Here is a 19,685-nt window from a genome sequence, read left to right as displayed (position 1 = left end):
CGTCACCAATTAATAACCCGCAATGGAAATGGCGATTTCGTTTGACGTTCGCCAGTGGCGTACCACAAACTTACCCCTGAACGCTCAGGTTTTTTTTAAATGTCAAACAAACGTCATTTAAGCTATTGTTTGTGTTTTAAAGACTGATTTATGTATCTCTATGATTTGAACAATATCTGACAACTGATTCATCCAGTCTTAGACAAAACAAAACTAAATCATCGTTAGATAAGGAAAAGTGCATAGCTGATAATGTAAAAGGTAATGAACGAATGAAACAAGAGTTAATGAATCTATGGTAAAACGAAAAATATAAATATTGGCTTATAACGAATATATAAAGTGTTTATAAAAAAGCATATAACAAGAATCTTGTAGAATTCTGCGGCCGTTGAAGCCGTAAATCAGATGTCAATTGTCAAATGTCAAATTATTAAATCTTAGCGTGAGTTGTGAATTCGGCGTCTTAGTTGTTTTGTTTGTGGGTTTTTTCACTTTTTTTTATATTCTAATTACTTTTCATCTTACAACAGTCTTCATTAAAAACTTGTCACTAACCTTACATAACCTCTGTTTTTCTATTTGGTACCACAATATGCTACAGAGCGGCAAAAATCAAATACATTCGAACTCCACAGGACTCTTGATGTACCTACATACTTACGTTCTTTGATAGACATTTGTACATATTGTATCGGGTGTTCATTTAAATTTCTCCTCAAAGTTGGCATTGAAGAGTCACGCACCATTCGTCAGGCTGCTGAGTAAAAAGACAAACAACGCAAAATGTGAGGTTAGATTAAAACAGCTGACCCGTGATCAGCTAAGTGTATGTTACAAAAGCTAATGGAAAAAAGGAGAAAAAAAGGTGTTCCAAAATAAACACTTTCATTTCTAAACGTTCTAATTTTTTTTTAAATGTCAAACACGTTATTTTAATGACCACGTGACACATCTTTGTGGATTTATGACTGAGTCGACTTTTTGACATCTGACAGCTGACTCATCTGTCAAAAACAAAATAAGATCTCCAAAGAAAAACTTCTTTGGGCCCCGCTCCGTTGTCAAAAATAACACAACAATCAACGGTGAAGTCTTGTGCACACAGGCCCAGTTTTCCGCAATCACATTGTAAATACCGTGTGCGCAGATACAGCGTGTTCAATAATGAATTAGTGTTTTTATGGGCCAATTAGTGTCACAGTCTGAGACGTCCTGTTGCTCTTTGCAAGCTCTGCGCCCATCATGTTAACATAAGAATGTGAATGTCTAATTATCGGAGTGGACTCCACCTGGGAACAGAAGAAAATCTGGAGGCTGTGAAGTTGACAGCAGCGGTCGCAGCGCACTTTGATCTGCTAGTTGCGTTGGATTTAAAGGCCTCGTGCATATTTTAAATGCCAAATACCCATGGCCTCTGCTTCCGCACAGACTGTCCGACTCTCTAATTGGCAAATAATTAATTATTTAATCGTTTAATTAATGACCGCTCGATTAATTTATGCGATTCGTCGGTATTCGCGATTGTCCGACGAGATGGACTCGGGGTTTTTAATTAATTTTAATATTAATTAACGTTGAAGTTTTGCGGGGATTTTCTTAATTGGATTTTGATGGAGGAGTTGTCAGGTGAAACACATGTAGCGATGACGTCATTGCTCCGCTATGAAAACAAAATCGTACTTAAATCGACACTTGGTCGTGTTGAGTGACGTAATTACTCCTTTAATCTCGTCCTTTGGACTGATATCCATTACTGGCGGCTAATTATCGGTTAATTTGTGTGTTACGATCCAATTACTCTTCGGTACGCTTGTAATAAAATTTTCACTCAAAGAGAGTCTACTGTAAACTGCACAATTAAATTATGATTTGGGTAACTTTCGTAATGAAATTGCAGTTTGACATTTGCGCATAGTTGGGACGAGTTATAAGTGGAGCGGTTCAACTTCTCTGTTGTGGGGATGAGGTAGAAAGCGTGCACGTTACAAGTCGGAAGTACTAACTTCCAAGTGATAACTTCAAATGCTGAGGTTTGGTGAAAAGATGAGAAGTGCATGGGCGGAGCCACGATTTACATTGTAGTTATGTTGATGTGAGATCACGGGACATGCTTTACTGGTGATGGCATGGATAAAGTGCGTATCGAGGTTAGTAAGTGTAAAGAATATTCGTGGAAGTTGTGTTTGCCAAGCTGAGACACTCTAATTGGTGCTATAAAGATTGCGTGAAATTATGACGTAATAATAATGCATGACATTATAATATATTATTGTGGAAAATTAAGTAGGATCAAAGGTAATAAAAAGGTGAAAAAGTTACATTGTTTAAAAGTAAAACGACAAAGGTGAAAGAGCAAGAGAGGAAGAACAAGTACGAAAAGGGGAATGTGAAATTGGAGCAGTGATCTTTTACATATTGTATCGGGTGTTCAATTAAATTTTTCCTCAAAGTTGGCAGTGATGAGTCGATTGTGAACGCACCACGGATTGCAGATCATGGATCAGCTGTTTAAATCTAACCTCACTTTTTGTGTTGTTTGTGTTTTTACTCTGCAGATTTACGAATGGTGCGTTCACAATCGACTCTTCAACGCCAACTTTGAGGAGAAATTTAAATGAACACCCGATACAATATGTAAAAGAACATACATAAGTATATCAAGAGTCCCGTGGAATTGGAATAGGTATATTTATTTGATTTTTGCCGCTCTGTAGCATAGGTACTTTAGTACCAAATAGAAAAACGTTGGTTAAGTAAGTCCAATAATGACAGACTGTTGTAAGATGTTCATTTAAATTTTTTGTCGAAGTTGACATTGAACAATCGATTGTGAATGCACCACTCGTCAGTTTGCAGAGAAAAAACACAAACAACGCAAAAAGTGAGGTTAGATTTAAACAGCTGATCCGTGGTGCGTTCACAATCGACTCGTCAACGCCTACTTTGAGAATACATTTGAATGAACACCCGATACAAATTATAGTTTTTGTAGTATCTAAAAGGGTCTTTTTATGGAACTGAACAATAAAATGAAACATCTATAGTATACATAATTCAGAATAAGTGACATCGCCGTAGGCGTGGATTATCTAAAGTGAGCTTCATGTTATTTCAAAAAAAATTCGAAGCATGTGAAACCGTCATTACTTTATTTTGAGGTTATGCGTCACATTATCTTGCCATGGTTTTGATCAACAGCAGAGATAACCCATTTTGAATTTGCCAACGTAAATTTGAATTTCTAACTCCTACAGCGCTGTCGCTTATTCTGAATTATAATTATACACTTGTTTACCAAATAAAAACAAAGAATTGTAATCTGTGAGTTTTCTTTTCAATCAGGGCAAATAGCGTCAACGTTGCGCTATAATAAACGTGTGAAAAAAATACGCCCGTCTTGCAAGAAGTTTTTTAAGTTGTTTTAGGCAAAAAAGAACCGTAGACGCCACCACGCCCCATAGAGCAGAGAGACTAAACTATTCTTACAGTCTCGTAGTCTGCCTCATATTTTTATCTATGTGTCCCATAACCCTATTTTATGGTTTGTGATTCGTTTTAATTTTTCATGATTAGGTAAATACTCCTCGATATTGTTGCTTTTAGTCCAATTGCGATTCAGTATATTTGCTTAAATTTATTATACCAGGTGTTCCGCAAATGATGGCGGCCGAACAGTCCGAAGACCTTCCGGTCTTCCGGAGCACAAGAACTGACCTTTTTTTCGTTCCTGTCCGGACTACGCTGTTTGGTAAAATATTTTTCTCGTGGCTATGACCTAATTTATGATAAAAGTCATGCTTTTCCGGTTTAGGCAGTTTTACAAACGGCTCGCTACATTGTAGCGCGCTGCTCCGAACTTTTGCCGACCATGCATGTCTCAAATATCTCCGAAGACACAATTAAAAGGTTTGGCATTTTCTGGACGTGATCTTTCAAGAGCGTGCTGACGCGATTTGTCGAGATAAACACGTAGTACGCCCCCAGAAGTTTTCCCGGAATTATCAATGTGAAATTATACAAACGTCTACATAAAAAATATTGATACGAATCATGAGACATCTTACAGTTATTTTTTTAAGCATAAAATAATTATCCAGTGACTTTTATTTTAATGGAATTGGGTTGGTATGGACGAAGCAATGTCATTTCATTGAAAATTAAATTTCACATTGTCTCCCAAATATCCCCTTTTTTATCTAAAACATGGATTTAGGTTCAAATGACATCACATTTAACACTGAAATTTACTATCAATACCAACTTCACATTCAATAAATCACTAGAAACGATGCTATAAAATTGATCTTTGTGAACCCGTTTTCGGTTCCTCATTTGAGTGTTCTTTAGAATTACATATTAAGTGTGCGTTCTCCTTTTTTTTCTATTTTGCACCTTTCTATCCGTGTTTTAATTAAAAGTAGGAGTTTTAAAGTTTTGGGGAATTTTACGATAGTTGGCAAAAAACAATCGAAACACTTTGGGATATTCGCGCGTGTTGGCTGATCCTCTAGATTTAAGTAGAGGATTCTGGCAGTAGGTAGAGGTCTTTGAAGCTCTCATGGGTTGTGAGTAATATCTGCGCAAACGACGAACATCGCTTTCAAGTAAGTACGCGCTACAAACTGACCGGAAAACATCGTCTTGTGTCTTTATGAAATTGTAATTTTGAAATTTAACGCGTGGCTAAAATAGTCGATATTTTCAGTTTTCATTTACCAATTCTTCGTTGGTTTATCGCTCCGCCTTCGCGCAGATATTTCCAAGGTCAAAACCCATGAGAGATTGAAAGACCAACATGATAACCGTAAATTGTACTATCCTTATTATAGAACCACTTTCAGCTGTTACGATACTGTTTTTGGTATCGTAATAGCTCTGTCACAAACACAAAGTAGAAAAAAAATTAGTATGCTGAGAATAAAAATTTGCGGATGTGAGTAAAGGGTGCGTAAATTAAATGTTAATTAAGATGGTACGAAAACTGAAGATGTTTGTTGATTTTCGTTGGTATCGTGCGTTCATTTAAATTTATCCTCAAAGTATGCGTTGAAGATTTGATTGTGAACGCACTATACGGATAAATGATCACAGATCAGCTGTTTAAATCTACCTACGCTTTTACGCGAGTGGTGCGTTCTTAATCGACTCTTCAACGCCAACTTTGAGGATAAATTCAAATGAACGCACGATATAACTAATGAAGAATGTAAATTGTTCGTCTCAACAGAAAAAAACACAGGATGCTACATAAATTAATTGTAAGATACAGGAACGAATAATCTGTTAGCTGATAATGTACACGATAAGGAATGAATAAAAGATGAATTAAAGGGTCGATAGTAAGACAAAATATGTAAATGCGGCGTGATCAAGAATCTGTTGGTGACAATGAAAATTTGAATGATTTTGGTACCACTGCAATCTAAATGCATTTCCGGTTGTCAGCTTTGACAGTGACAGGCAAATTTGAAATTTACCATCAAAGGTTCATTTTTGGTAATAGTTTATTTATTAAAATGGTTGTCACACTTTACATTTTCCCATTTATTGTACCTATATTGGCTGCTATTGCGTGCCAGCTGTCTTCCTTGTCACATAACAGACATAACCTAAACATTTTTTAATGTTGTAGCAAGTTAATACATCCGGTCAGTGCCAATTACGAGACAAAAGCACCAATAGTTTTCAATTGTTTCATTTCCAACAGACTCAGTCATTGTTGATAACGCTGTATTTGCCTATAATGAATATATCGGGTGTTCAAATGAAATCCTGGGCTGGGGAGGCGTTGGAAACCGTCAATTGTTTTGTTTTTTTAAAGTGTAAATTGACAGTTGTAATTGGAGTATGTTGACAACTAACTTAAAAGTTATAAACAAAAAATCTTTTTTTTTAATTTCTTTGCAATGTTTTACATTAAAAATATCTAAGGGCACCCTTTGCTGAAAACAAACGTGTTCAATAATGTGTCGATGAAACGTAAACAAATGTCACGCGTTTCAAACGGCGGGAAATTCAAACTTGACAATTTTCCAAATGGTTTACATTTTTCAACACCTACCTACTCAACCGAGTTCTTCATTTGAACGCATGATATATATTTTATAATGATACTTATGATGAAAAGAATAAAAACAAATAGATGGGTGGATTAAATAAAACCAATTAAGAGATAAGTAAAAGATAACAACAAATGAAGTGAGGGGCGTTAAAAAGCTGAGACTGAAAAAAAAATAGATACCTACGCATGAAAAACATGTAGTAAACAGGTAGTAGGTATGTATTAAAATACCTAGCTAATAAAAATAGGAGAAAAATGAAAAATGTTTTAAAATGAAAAAAACTATGAAAGTTACCAAGAACAAAAAACGAGTAAATTGTTGTCATCCTACTTTGCGATAGACTAACAGTTCTCTTATAATAATAATAATAATAAATAATATGTAATTTTATTCAGAAAAATACATATAAAAAGCATTCACATAAAAAAATTAAAAGATTTAAACCCAAGAATTTTGCTTTTCATAGTTATCTATTATTATATTTTTCTTTTTGATCCAGAATATTTTCTCAAAAGCTGGACAATTTTTTCTAAGCGAGTATCCAACTCTGAAATTATATCGGTAACACCGTTAACATCTTGAACATGCGTTGGTTTTTTTAACGATGTTGCTGTGAACGCGCTCAAGCATTTCACGAGTCACTGTAGCAATTTTTTTAAGTATTTGTCAGTATTCCATAACACTTCTAGATGACGCACCTTCAAGGAAAGGCGGTACTTTTGGGACAACTCTATAGAACATTTGTATCAAATACAACATTATGTAGCTAACAATGGAAAAACTATCTTCATCTATTACCGTATTTGACTTTTGCCGTTGTTCGGTACTTAGTATGCAATATGGGAATAAAGCCCGTCAGAACCATCAAAGTGTAATGCGATATTAATGTTTACTGAAATGACATTTCCTAGAAAAATAAATATGTTGTTAGCGCAAGCAGCAATCACTGATTGTGGGTACATACAATAAATTCGAAAGAATGGGACTCTTTATTTATGATCCTTACAAAGTTGCACCCGTCCCAAATCCATACTAACGCACATGCATCAAGACGTTATCACTACAGCCTTAGATATACCGAGTGATACACCACAGTGCATGCTCGATCTGTCATTTAATTGATATACAGTGTGGAAACCACTTATGGAATAAATTCAGTAATTCCAAAACTAATGACATTTGTCAAAAACGCTGAAACAGGGCGATTTTTATTTCTCATGGTGCTTATTTTAAATTGCTTCACTTGTTCATGACGTCATCCATTTTTGACTTATGACGTCATCACTTTTTTTTTTAAATTACAACACTGACTTTATTCTTCTTTTTCTGATAGACCTTACTACTACCTAAACGATTAACGAAAAAAATTGGTACCTTAGATAACAATTTTTTTGAGAAAATGACAAATTTTACTTCAAAAATTTTATTTAATTTTTAATGTAAAAATTTTAATTGACCTTAAACAGAAACAAACAAACATCTAAGGTTAACAATAAAATGTAACGCAAATGTTGAAATTATCCCCTGCCAACTTTTGGCACTGTACACCGCGCTCAATAATGTCAGGGCTGATTTGTTCCATTTCAGCGCGAATTCTCTGTCATAAATCTTCTAAATTGTTTGGTCTATTAAAGTAAACCCTCGATTTTAAATAACCACATAGAAAAAAAAAACAAGTACATTAAAAATTAAATTAAATTTTTGAAATAAAATTTGTTATTTTCTCAAAAAATTGTTATGTAAGGTACCAATTTTTTTCATTCATCGTTTAGGTAGTAGGAAGGTCCATCAAAAAAAGAAGAAAAAAGTGGGGGTTGTCATTTAAAAAAATTGGTGATGATGTAATAGCTCAAAAATGGATGACGTCATGAACAAGTGAAATAACTTAAAATAAGCATTATTAAAAACAAAAACCGACCTGTTTCAGCGTTTTCGGCAAATGTCATTAGTTTTGAAATTACTGAATTTATTCCATAAGTAATTTCCACACTGTATAACACATTCTCACATATAGTAATTTTTTATTCGCGAGTGTAGAGTCATTTGTACGCTACACACATTATTAAAACACTGCAGCCGCAGCCTTGATATACCGAGTGATGCACACAATCCCTGCCCAATACCTACATATCTCATTTATTTGACAGATCGGACACACATGCATTATTTTTTACAGAACATTCCCGCCACAGCCTTATATCCAGTGTTCATTTAAATTTCTCCTCGAAGTTGGCGTGGAAGAGTCGTTTGTGAACGCACCACGGATTACAGATCACGGATTAGCTGTTTAAATCACTTTTTGTTGAACAACTGTTACATCGCTATTGGAAGAGTCGTTTGTGAACGCACCACGGATTTACAGTTCACGGATCAGCTGTTTAAATCTAACCTCACTTTTTGTTGAACAACTGTTACATCGCCATCTCTTTTCAACATAATGTAAAACAAGCTATTGAACTATTGTATCGTATTAAGCCCGTCCCACTATGCATCTCGCTTTCGCATGTGCGATTAGAGCAAGACAACAATTAAAACCGAGGAATTAATTTGCAGAAAAACCAAGAAAGCACGAAAGAACACAACTCAAAAAAAAATTTGAAATTTATAATGACATCTGTCTCAAGATGCCAACTTAAGTTATTGGTAGCACCAAGCACTGCTGTCAAATGTCAAAAGTGTCCAATCTGTCATTTAGCTCGCAGATTGGACATTCTCACCTACTTCTTTCTTTTTGTTAGTAGGCAAGTTGCCTGTTCCTTCTTCGATTCTTAACCTCTTATTCAGTGGTCGTCACACCACCTCTTTCTTGGTCTTCCTGTTGCTCTTCTTCTTCGTCTCTTGCGATTTTTACCACTCTGTTGTCTGTCATTCTTTCTGTATTGTTGGTCCATCCTTTTTTTCTTTCTCTTACCCGCTCATTTATATTATCTTCCTGGCATGTTTTTCTAATTCTTCACTTCTTACTCTATCTCTCAAGATCTTATTTGTTATCTTCTTTAATATTTTCATTTCTACTGTTTCTACTATTCTTTAGGTCTTCATTGTTTCCGGCCTGGTTTCTGCTGTCCATGTCGTTGTTGGTTTATCTACGTTCTTGTAAATTATGCTCTTGGTATCTACTGATAAGTGTTTGCTCTTCCATACAGTATATCTTTTAAGCATCCTGCTGCTCTGTTAGTTTTGTTTATTTGATGTTTTTCTTTTCCGTCAGTGGAGATCTTTATCCCTTGATATTCCACTTCTGCTACTTTCTCTATGATTTTGATGTTTTTTCTTTTCTATGGAAATTTCCATAACATTCTTTGCAGGTTATCTGCGGTTTCGGTCATCATTATTGCGTCTCTTTAATTCTTTTCTATCCATTCTGTACCCTCTTTTTGTTTTTCTTTTTACTTTCTTTATGAACAGAAAAGGACTTAAAGAGTGTCTCTGTCTTATTCCTGTTTCATAATTTATCCAGTCCATTTGGTAACTTTGCAATTACATATTTTATTGTCCTTATTTAATTCTGTTCTGTCATTTTTTTCCCACCATATTTAACTTCAGTCTTCTCCTGGTGACATTCTCACTTTCCAATATTTTTTTTTCTCTCGAGAGTACAATTGTTTGCACGTCGCACCGGCCGATCACGTGCCCCTCTACTCCGTCGGACCTCGTCACGAACTTGTAATCTGTTTCGGGAGCGCGTGAGCGATCGTTTGACGGTGCTACCAACCCGACAACAACAAACAACAAAGTCCCCAGCGGCCCGTCATCCGGCGACCGGAAGCGGTTCGTTTCCCGACCGCCAGATCGATCACCGAGGCTAAGCCCACCGCGATTACTCCACAATAACAGTAACGCATCCACTTTGTCATCCACAATGGCCAATATGGTAATCGACTCGCCAGGTTCAAATAATAATCAAGCGGGCTTAGACTTGGCCGATGAATAATGCATGGAATGACGCGCTATTTACATTTAACATCGCGGTGGCTGCGACATAAGAAAAAACGCCGTTTTGACGGATGACCCCTGACGAAATATTATCAGTGACGTCACACGGAGGACCCGTCACAGCGTTCGATAAGTAATAGCGTAGTCACCCCACTAATCATTGGTTCTGGCCTACGCTGTTATCGTGAAAGTCGCAGTTGGGCGGCGGGAGTGCGAGCGCGCCCGTCCCCGATTGTTGACAGTGTAAGGGACCATATTAATTCATTGGTGTAAGACCGCATCGCAGCAAGCTGTTTCGTAACATAAAAGGATCGAGTGGGCCTGGGGCGACTGAGCGAGAGAGACGCTCCGCGATTTGGTGCGGGCCAGACGAGGACGGACGAGTGGTTGTCGAGAGAGAGAAAGAAGCAGACCCGCGTGCGTTGGAAAAAGACAGTGAACGGATTGTTGTGCGAGACCTAAATATCGAGGAGAGGTAGTTTTTAAGTACAGACTTCTCGGGTTACTTTTAAATTTATTCTCGGCCTCTCGATCGGAATAAATGAGCGTTCGAAGGCGAGCGAGCTGCGATTTGGCGGCAAGGTCGCCAAGGCCGGGCCGCGGGGGCAAAGGGCGAAGCGATAAGGGCGACAAACAAAACACTCGCGACAGCCTAGGCCTAGGCGATCCGCCAGGCCGCGATGTCCAGGTCGGGATTGATCGAAGTTTCAAGGCCGCCGTGATTCGACCTGTCGGATTATTCCTCTCGTCCGCTTTACACCCTCTTTCACCCTTGTTTTGACGTTGCGAAAGTCAGATCAAAGCGGGCCGTGATTAGATGTGGTGGTTTTTATTTTACGGGTTCGCACATGAACGCCGTGATTTTGTGCGGCGGGGGAGGAATCGGCTCTAAAAGATTGTAAATGGGGGGCGAGAGAAAGTGGGTGTGGGGGTGGGAGTAGAGGGAAGCAACAGGGTCTGGGTCGATGGAAATGTAAATTGATTTTGTGAGTCCTCGAGAAATGCGTGCTTTCGATGAAAAGACCTCAACAGTCTATTGGATTTTCACGCAGAAATTTCTGATTTTGAATCATTTTAGAAAACTTTGACAATTTGACTGGAACTGAGAACTGAGATTAACAAGATCTCTACACTTTATTTGGTCCTTTGTCTTATCTTGACGCAGAAATTTCTGATTTTGGATCATTAGAGAAACGTAGACCCGGAAGTAAACACGATCTATAAAAAGAAATTGATATGGACTTACCAATTATTGTAACAGACATCTTTGGCCTTTCTAGACCTCATGTTACTAAAAAACAAGTCAACAAATTTAATTAGATAAATTAGATTAAAGAGTACAATGTGTCTATAAAAGAACGTAAGTATATTGTGGTATCAAATAGAAAAACGAGGTTATGTAAGTTCATTAATGAGAGGTTTTTGATAAAAACTGTTGTAAGAAAATCACAAGCAAAACAACTAACACGTCAAACTCATAGAGCTGGCGCTAAGATTTAATAATTTGACATTTGACTCTTGACATCTGATTTGACAGCTTTAACGGCTCGACATAGTTTTCTACACAATAAAATTATAAAGCCGCACAATCGCACAAGACTCTTGACATACGTTCTCTTCGAGACACTTTGTATTATTAGGTATTATCAGTATTAAAAGTATTATTTTTGAGTGTACAGGGTGTCTCAAAATTCTCGAATTCGGAATTCAGAGCGTGGTAGGGAAAGACCTAGTGGAGCTCGAAAAATACTTAAAAAAAAATTCGCTCTTCTTGAAGAAGATATAAGCACTTTAATTTTGTTTTAACTTTACACGACATTAAAAATTTTTTAGGTTATATCTATGCTAAATTTCAAATTTGCCTGTCAATACTGTCAAAGGTGACAACTGGAAATGCGTTTAGATTACAGTGGTACTAAAACCATTCAAATTTTCATTGTGACCAACACCCGGTTTTATTACATGTCTGTTATTATTGTCTCGAGGTTTGTTATTTCTGTAAAAATGAATGTAAATGATTCACCCTATATATTGTAACTCAAATTTGTATCAGCTCTGGAGGGTTTGCATATCAAGAAAAACAATTGAAAAGAAGTTTTTTGTCACCAATTGTTTCTTCGAATGACAGTTCGTGCGACATATTTTGACCTCAAATATCATGCGTTCAAATGAAAAACCTGGGCTGAGTAGGCGTTGAAAGAATAAATCATTTGGAACAGTGTAAAGTTTGAATTTCCTGCCGTTTGACACGAATGACATTTGTGTTTATATTAATCGGCACATGATTGAACAGGTTTGTTTTTAGCAAAACGTGCCCTTAGATATTTGCTTCGAGAATAGGATCATTATTTTTAATGTAAAACATTGCAAAGAAAGAAAAAAACACAAAGATTCTTTGTTTACAAATTTTAGGTTAGCTGTCAACATGCTCTAATTACAATTGTCAATTTACACTTTAAAAAAGCAAAACAAACGACGTTTTTCAACGCCTTCCCAGCCCAGGATTTCATTTGAACGCCCGATATAAATGAAACGTCACTGGATAGTACAAATAATAATAATAATGATGATGATGGTAAATTGGCTAAATCTACAAAAAAAAAGTCTTAAAATCTTAATTTAACGTTACAAGTTGAGTTGTTGCTAAAACACACTGTGTATAAATCAACTGAATGAATAACAACCTGATTAATTCTACTTAGATTATTTGTATTAAATTAAAGATTTTTTTCGAGTTTGTTTCGAGTCTTGTAATTTCTATAAAAATTAATGTAAATGAGACACTCTGTATGAGCTCTAGTGGGTTTAAACGTCAACAAACAAAGTAAAAAATAAAAAATTTTGACAGCTCATTTCTTGGAATGACAGTTCGTCGTATTTTGAGGTTAGTTTGAAAATAAGTAACACATCATTAAACAGCATAAATAATAATAAGTGGCATTTATTTAAATAATGAAACACTTTTGAACGGTGCAGTATACAGAGCGTCCAACTGAAATTTACAGAGTGTCGTCGTATGTAATTTCTAGTTCCCCCGTACATGACCCTCGGCGATCATCCTTCAAAGCAGCTTTCCATAACCTGCATAAATCTCCTCCACGTCCCAAAACGGGTATTTAATCGTTAAATTACGCCCCCTCGAGGAATTTCATCTAATTACTGCGCCCCCACGCATCGCGATCGGGGTGAGATTTCACATGTCCTCCGGCCCGACGTCGTCACAGTACATAACAAAGACGAAGAACCCTCTCGTAGAGAAGGAGAGCGACGAAGTGCAACGGCGAATACATAGAGAGAGCGCAGCGAAACGAGAAACAATCGCCGTTCGCACCCAGGTAACTCCGACCGACTTGGAAATTTCAAAGCTAATTAACGATTTGTTCAAGAAATTCAACACTTGCGCCCGTCTAATGACGTAGGCAAACAAACGACGGTCGCGGGTCGCCGTCGCCTTCTCGATGTGCACAAGATAAATACGAAGAGGAAGACGGTGCGCTGTGCATTTCTATGTATACCGTTCGATTTTCTGGATAGTAGGCCGGCGGCCCTAAAGGCACAGCGAGGGGGACCGGGGTGCTCCGTCTTTGTCTGGTGGAGGCATAGGCGTGCGCCGCGAGGGGGTCGAGATTAAAGCGAGACGGGCGGCTCGATCAAAAAGACGTTTCGAGATGGTTTTTGACGGCCATCTTTGTAAAACTAACTCGACGTTACAAGTTTTCTTTATGATTGTCATAATCACCAGCCATGTTTAATGTCATTTTTCCAAAAGAAATGATCTCTTAAATCACAGAGGCATAGTGAACTACTAAAATGTTATCACGTGACTTACGTCAAATCTGACACTTAAAAATTCCGAAAGTGGGGTTAGTGTGGCATCAGTTGAAACAAGTTATAAGGAAAAAGTTGGCCCTGACGAGGTGTCAATTTTCGGAAGAAAATTCGAGAAAAAATATTTAGCCCATTTTGCAAAAAATCAAAATTTCGGAATTAGATTTCAACTCGATCTAGCAGAGAATGTACGAATCTGAACATTAAACATCTTAAGATAGCAATTGTTTCCGTTCTGAGGATCGTTTTGAAACAATTTTCGAAATATGGTCCCAAATGGGCAATTTTAGTACAATTTTTTTTTTTGGAAGTTTCTTCTGAAATCTTGCCCATTGGTATAAAAACTCATTAGAAACAACTTTTCTGTAATTTCTTTGGATAAATTGGATGATTGTCAAAGCATACCTATTTTTTTTTTGTAATTTTTTATAAATTCTTTTAGACCAAATTTCTCAACTTACATCGATATGCAAAAAAATTGTGTGTACAACACGTTATGAAAGGTATCTTTTTTTCGCTTATTTGCTACGGGCTACGTCCTCGTTAATCAATCTGCAAATTCGTGAAAAAAAGTATGACTTTCATAACTAGTTGTACAAATAACTATTACAACTGGTAGTGGCCAAAACAATTGTTAAAACTGAACACAAAACAGATTCATTGTTTCAATTCAAACCGTAATGGCTCTCTCGAATCCGCCATTTTGAACTAAGCAACCAACGCCATTTTTGTTCAATTGTTTAAGAAAAATCCGGATCAAATCGTCACGTGGTACACATAAACAACACAATGTTGTTACTTTTTCTTTGACTCTAGTGATAAATCACTTACCTTGTGGTCATATTCTAAAAACGAAATTGAAACGTTTTCAAAAAACTTCTTGAAACATGTTCGAGAGCAAAATGTAGATCGGAAATAATTAGATTATTTGAAACCGTTTCGATCAATTACTTATCACAAATTAATGTTACGTTACCTTTCGCGACACGCTGCAACGATCGGAGTTTAGCGGAAGTTTCTAATTAAATCTGAAAGTTGGAATTAATCAACTTACGACTCACTTATATTTATAAATCTTCTAATTTAATAACTGGTTTGGTAGAAAACTTTGTTGGAAGTTGTGGAAAGAGTTTAATTTACACTCTATATTTAGACTGTCGACGACATTTCCCCAACAATTGAAAACTTTCGAAGAAGAAACGTTTCATATTGTTAGAGATGTTGGATTCTCTCGTGGGCTGTGACCTTGGAAACATCTGCCCGAAGGCGGACCGATAAACCAGTGAAAAATGAGTAAATGAAAACTGAAAATAAACAAGAGAGAGACAAGACTAACGTAACGGATGACGATGCTTTCTGATTGGTTTGTAGTACCATCTTGAAACCGATATTCGTCGGTGGCGCAGATATGACTCATAACCCATGAGAAAATCAAAATAGAAGGATGAAGAAATTGTGACGTGTTGAGTTGAGCAATTCGTTAACATAAGATAGTACCTTGTGGTACACTATCTACTGTTTTGTTTTTTTTTTAATGAAAATAAATAGATAAAAATTGGTTTCAATGAAGGAGACAAAGAAGAAAGAGAATAAGGACGATAAAAATGGAGATTAAAAAATCCTAGCTGGTGAAGAAAATCTTTTGTAAGCCAGAATAGACCGTCTTCGTCCATTTGCGTGATTAATATGACCCCTGCGCCCTTGCGCAGGCACGCCCCTGCCCCGTGAAAAGCGACCGTCAGCTGTTTCCGATGTTTGTGAGAGCGGATGTGCCTCCAAGAACGACCTCGCAGCAACCCTCGCGCCACCGATCGTAACAACAATTATCTCAAGACCTACAATAAAACAATATCAACGGCGATAACCCACCCCTCATTATTTCCCTTAATCTATTTTTGTACGAATTTCACCACCCTCGTGGATATTTTAGTTTCTGGCTAGCATCAGACGGCTCTATCGAGGGTGGAAACGGCGATGACGTAGCACTAAGATGGGGAGGGAATGTAAAGTAATCGACCTCCCCTCCCACCCCCTGGCTCTGGACTCGCCGCGAATTAACAAACCGCAATTCGTTTATTGTTTCTTGGAGATGGGAGCGCCCCCCCCCTCGCGACACCGACAAGGGATGCAACCCCCGCACAAAAAAATGAAATTCTTGGGCGGCGTTCCGGTTTTAATTGCGCCTATACAGGGTGAACGAGAAATTTTTTTATGCTTGCGTTACCGTTACGGCTGCGTCACTTGCAGATTGGTTTTTGTGGTAAAATTACAATAACTTTAAACGTTAAATTGTTTTACGTTACGCTAATTGTTCGCAACAAACGTCAGTTGCCGCGTGGGGAACTAACAAATTTATTACGCAACAGTAAAGATAACCGTAATTTTCTCCGGTGAAGATTTATTTACAATAAAACCTAATCACCAGCTGATAAGATTAAACGTATCCAGATTAGAAACATTAATTTAAACTAAGCGCAACATTTCTATTTATTACCTTACTTTAATTGCAATAACGACAGTTGTTAAGTTTATTGTTAATTAATGCGGCAACTTAACGCAACTTAAATTATTTTAGATTAGTAAAGCGTCACAAATTTTTATGTTCCTACTGTTCATATCGATCCTAATAAAGTGTCGATGTTCAAATTTTCGACGTAACATATCATTACATAACATATCCGCTTCGGGATAAACGACGCATTATGCTTAATGTTATTGACTATTAAAGCTAGTGGTCACCATAAATCTAGTACAAGTGAATTACATTTGCATAAAAAACACATAACTCCCGTTAATTTGACGCTTTCGTAGACGTAACGTATAATTTTTGCACATTTGATTTTAATTAAAAATGAGTGGCGGGACACGCAACACAGATACGTCAGTAAAAGTTACAGGTTGCGTAAATTGGTCATTATTGCGGGCAAAAAGTATTGGCAGCGTAAAACTAAGGCATGGACGTAATGCGCAACGTTACGGATCGAAAACGCGTCCGTTGCAACGTAACGTAACTTTGTTTAAAGAGTTTACTTTATATTTGTACAAATTACAACCGGTAGGTACATATGTATAGGTTTTAAACGTAAAACATTTACTTGGTAAGTAACGCAAGGAACGTAAAGTAAGACTTAAATGAGGCGGAACTTGTTTCATTTCCGGAGAACCAATCGAGCATTGAAATCTGAGATATATTTAAATTAACAACGGGGCCGTAGACGTAACGCAACAACGTAATAAATTGTAGTGGTGTGATTTAATTTAAACCTATCGATTTTTTTTTATGTACGACCATTAAATAATACGTTTATTATTTACGTAACTATAGATACATTATGCTGGTCATAAATTACACCCGTGACTTATTATAAGTCACTTGTGATTTATCATAAGTCACAGGTCTTAAACATTTTGTAAACTAAGTAAAAAAGTCGTAGGTCGTAGATAAAACGTCGTATTTAACTCGCGATTATTCCTATAATCCACTCTGGTGATTAAAAAACTCGCCTGCGGCTCGTTTTTTAACTTTCACCCTCGTGGATTATGATAGGCATTATTAATTAGCTCGTCAAATAATATAAGTACTATTAATCTATGCAGTAAAGTTTAGTTTACCAAATACATACATATGTATAACAAACTTACGTTGTGCATTTTATGATTTAACAGATATAATACAAGTGTAAAACGTACTTTACGCAAAAAGTCTACGTTCATCTGATGTTCATTTTATTATTTGCAGTAAAAGTTTTCTTACGACAGCGTTTCTCTGCGTATAAATGCGTACTTAACAACAACGTATATGACTTACCGCAAACAAACTTGTACAATTTTCTAGATTTAGTATAATGTTGCTGTTTTAAAGCCTAATTTACAGTAAGTACAACGTAACGTAGTAAATTAATTTGCATTAATTTCTGGTTAAGGACTTTTACACAACAATGCGGACAAACCTACGGTTGCGTTTACTTAAAAAGCACCATTCACGCTTGATCTGATCGTTTTTAAAAATTTTATTTACAAAGCGTAATGCCGCATCACATAAATCATTCTCTCTCATTTTTTCCGGATTAACTGTTACGTTTGCCGATACCGTATTTATCTTACGTTCGATTTACACAACGAACAATATTTTAAAGCTCATTTTAGATTCCGTTAACACAACGTGAGTTATGTAGAGATATGAAATCGATTTGAGTGGCCAAAGCAATGACGTAAGTTTTTGACGCAACGTAGATGCACAAACGCAATGAGTCGTAAAGAGAGCTTTACACAGTCGTTATCGCGTCCCACCCCAGTTCGGAGTAGATTCACTATAAATTGGTTGGTTGTTTTTTTTGGGGAATTTAAGCGACAAAACGTGTGGCGGCGGCATTAATCACCGCCACCTGCGCCCCGAAAATCCCTCCGAGTCCTTTTAACCTACCTCTTTGAATTATTAATAATCGAACGGTTCAATTAGGGTGGAAAGGCCTCCATAAAAATAATGATAATCCATTAGTAGCGATTTAGCCGTTCCACTGTGGCTTATATACAGTCTAACTACCCACCTTGTACATAAATAATTACAGAGACTCACTCAGACCGGCTATATATAGAACAAAAAACATTCACACCCACCACGTCTACACCCAAGCTGCAGACCGGCGAAACAGTCTCGTCGCCGCCCCCGGCGCGGTCTCACCCGAACGGTGTATACCGTGAGGCGCAAAACTCGCCACAAGCTCGTGAGAATCCCAGGCGAGGTCCGAACGGTGTGACATTTGAAACGTCACAACCGCATCACGTGGTGCGTGTCGACGATCGATTGTTTTCGCAGCGCCGTGTGGAGAGTGGCGTGTAAACGTGGCCATCTCGAATAGCATGTAACCCCTAGCATTTTATCTCGTTAACGATGCCAATGCATCCCCGGAGGAAGCGTCCCCACGTCGGCGACCGAGGAGACCACACCCCAGGCCGGCGGCGAGGACGGGACGAGGACAGAGGCGAGCACGTGATCGTGACGTGGACGTCGTCGTCGAGGAGGCGAGGTACTTATCGCGGCGGGGCTCCGTTCCGACGGGTTTTGGCCCCACGTCGAGGTTGTGTCGACTGAAACGTTGCAGTAGCCGATAAAAGCCTTATCGGAGGCACGACAACTATTTTACTATCGTCTCGTGGGCTTATCCGCAACAACTGGAAGTACTAATCAGGTGGAGGTCCAGTGCTGCGTTTGGGGGGCTGTCGAGAGGAGGAAATGTGACACGATCATTTGCATTTGGGGTTGAAGCTGGTCGAGTGGTGAGAAGAAGTTTTAGGTAAATTTATGTGTCATTACGGAGATTTCAAGAACAATGCAATAGGATATTGTAAATTACAAAGTTAAAAGGAAGTAGTAAATGACATTTGTTGGGAAAAAGACTTGCTGATGAATTTAATAATGATTAATCACGTGATTGAAATTAATTACTGTCTGTTTTTTTATCAAAGAACCACCAACACCGCAATTTACACCCAAAATAGAAGTGGCAACATGAAGTGGAAAATCGCATCAGATAAAAATTGAGGTTATTAGAGATGTTAGTAGTCCAGCATGTTAATTGAGTTAATAACAATTAATAACAACTAATTTGAGAGTTTAATAAATGTCCCACTTTTCGAGATATTTTTAATAACACGTTCAAATTTTAAATGTCAGTTTGCGTTCTTTCAAGGACATTAAAAATGACAGACGTTGGCTAGTATTCTATGTCTGAGTATTCTTCTATTGCAAACTAGTAAATCTGACAACAATGCACTAGTCATTGACGCCATTTATAATATCAAACTTAGAAAAACATAACCTAATTCAACAGACAGCGTTACTACCAAATTAAATGC

The sequence above is a fragment of the Tenebrio molitor genome, chromosome 4, assembly GCF_963966145.1.
Source record: "Tenebrio molitor chromosome 4, icTenMoli1.1, whole genome shotgun sequence".
Classification (NCBI taxonomy): Eukaryota; Metazoa; Arthropoda; class Insecta; order Coleoptera; family Tenebrionidae; genus Tenebrio; species Tenebrio molitor.
The sequence above is the reverse complement of the archived record's forward strand: the minus strand, read 5'-3'. Positions refer to the sequence as shown.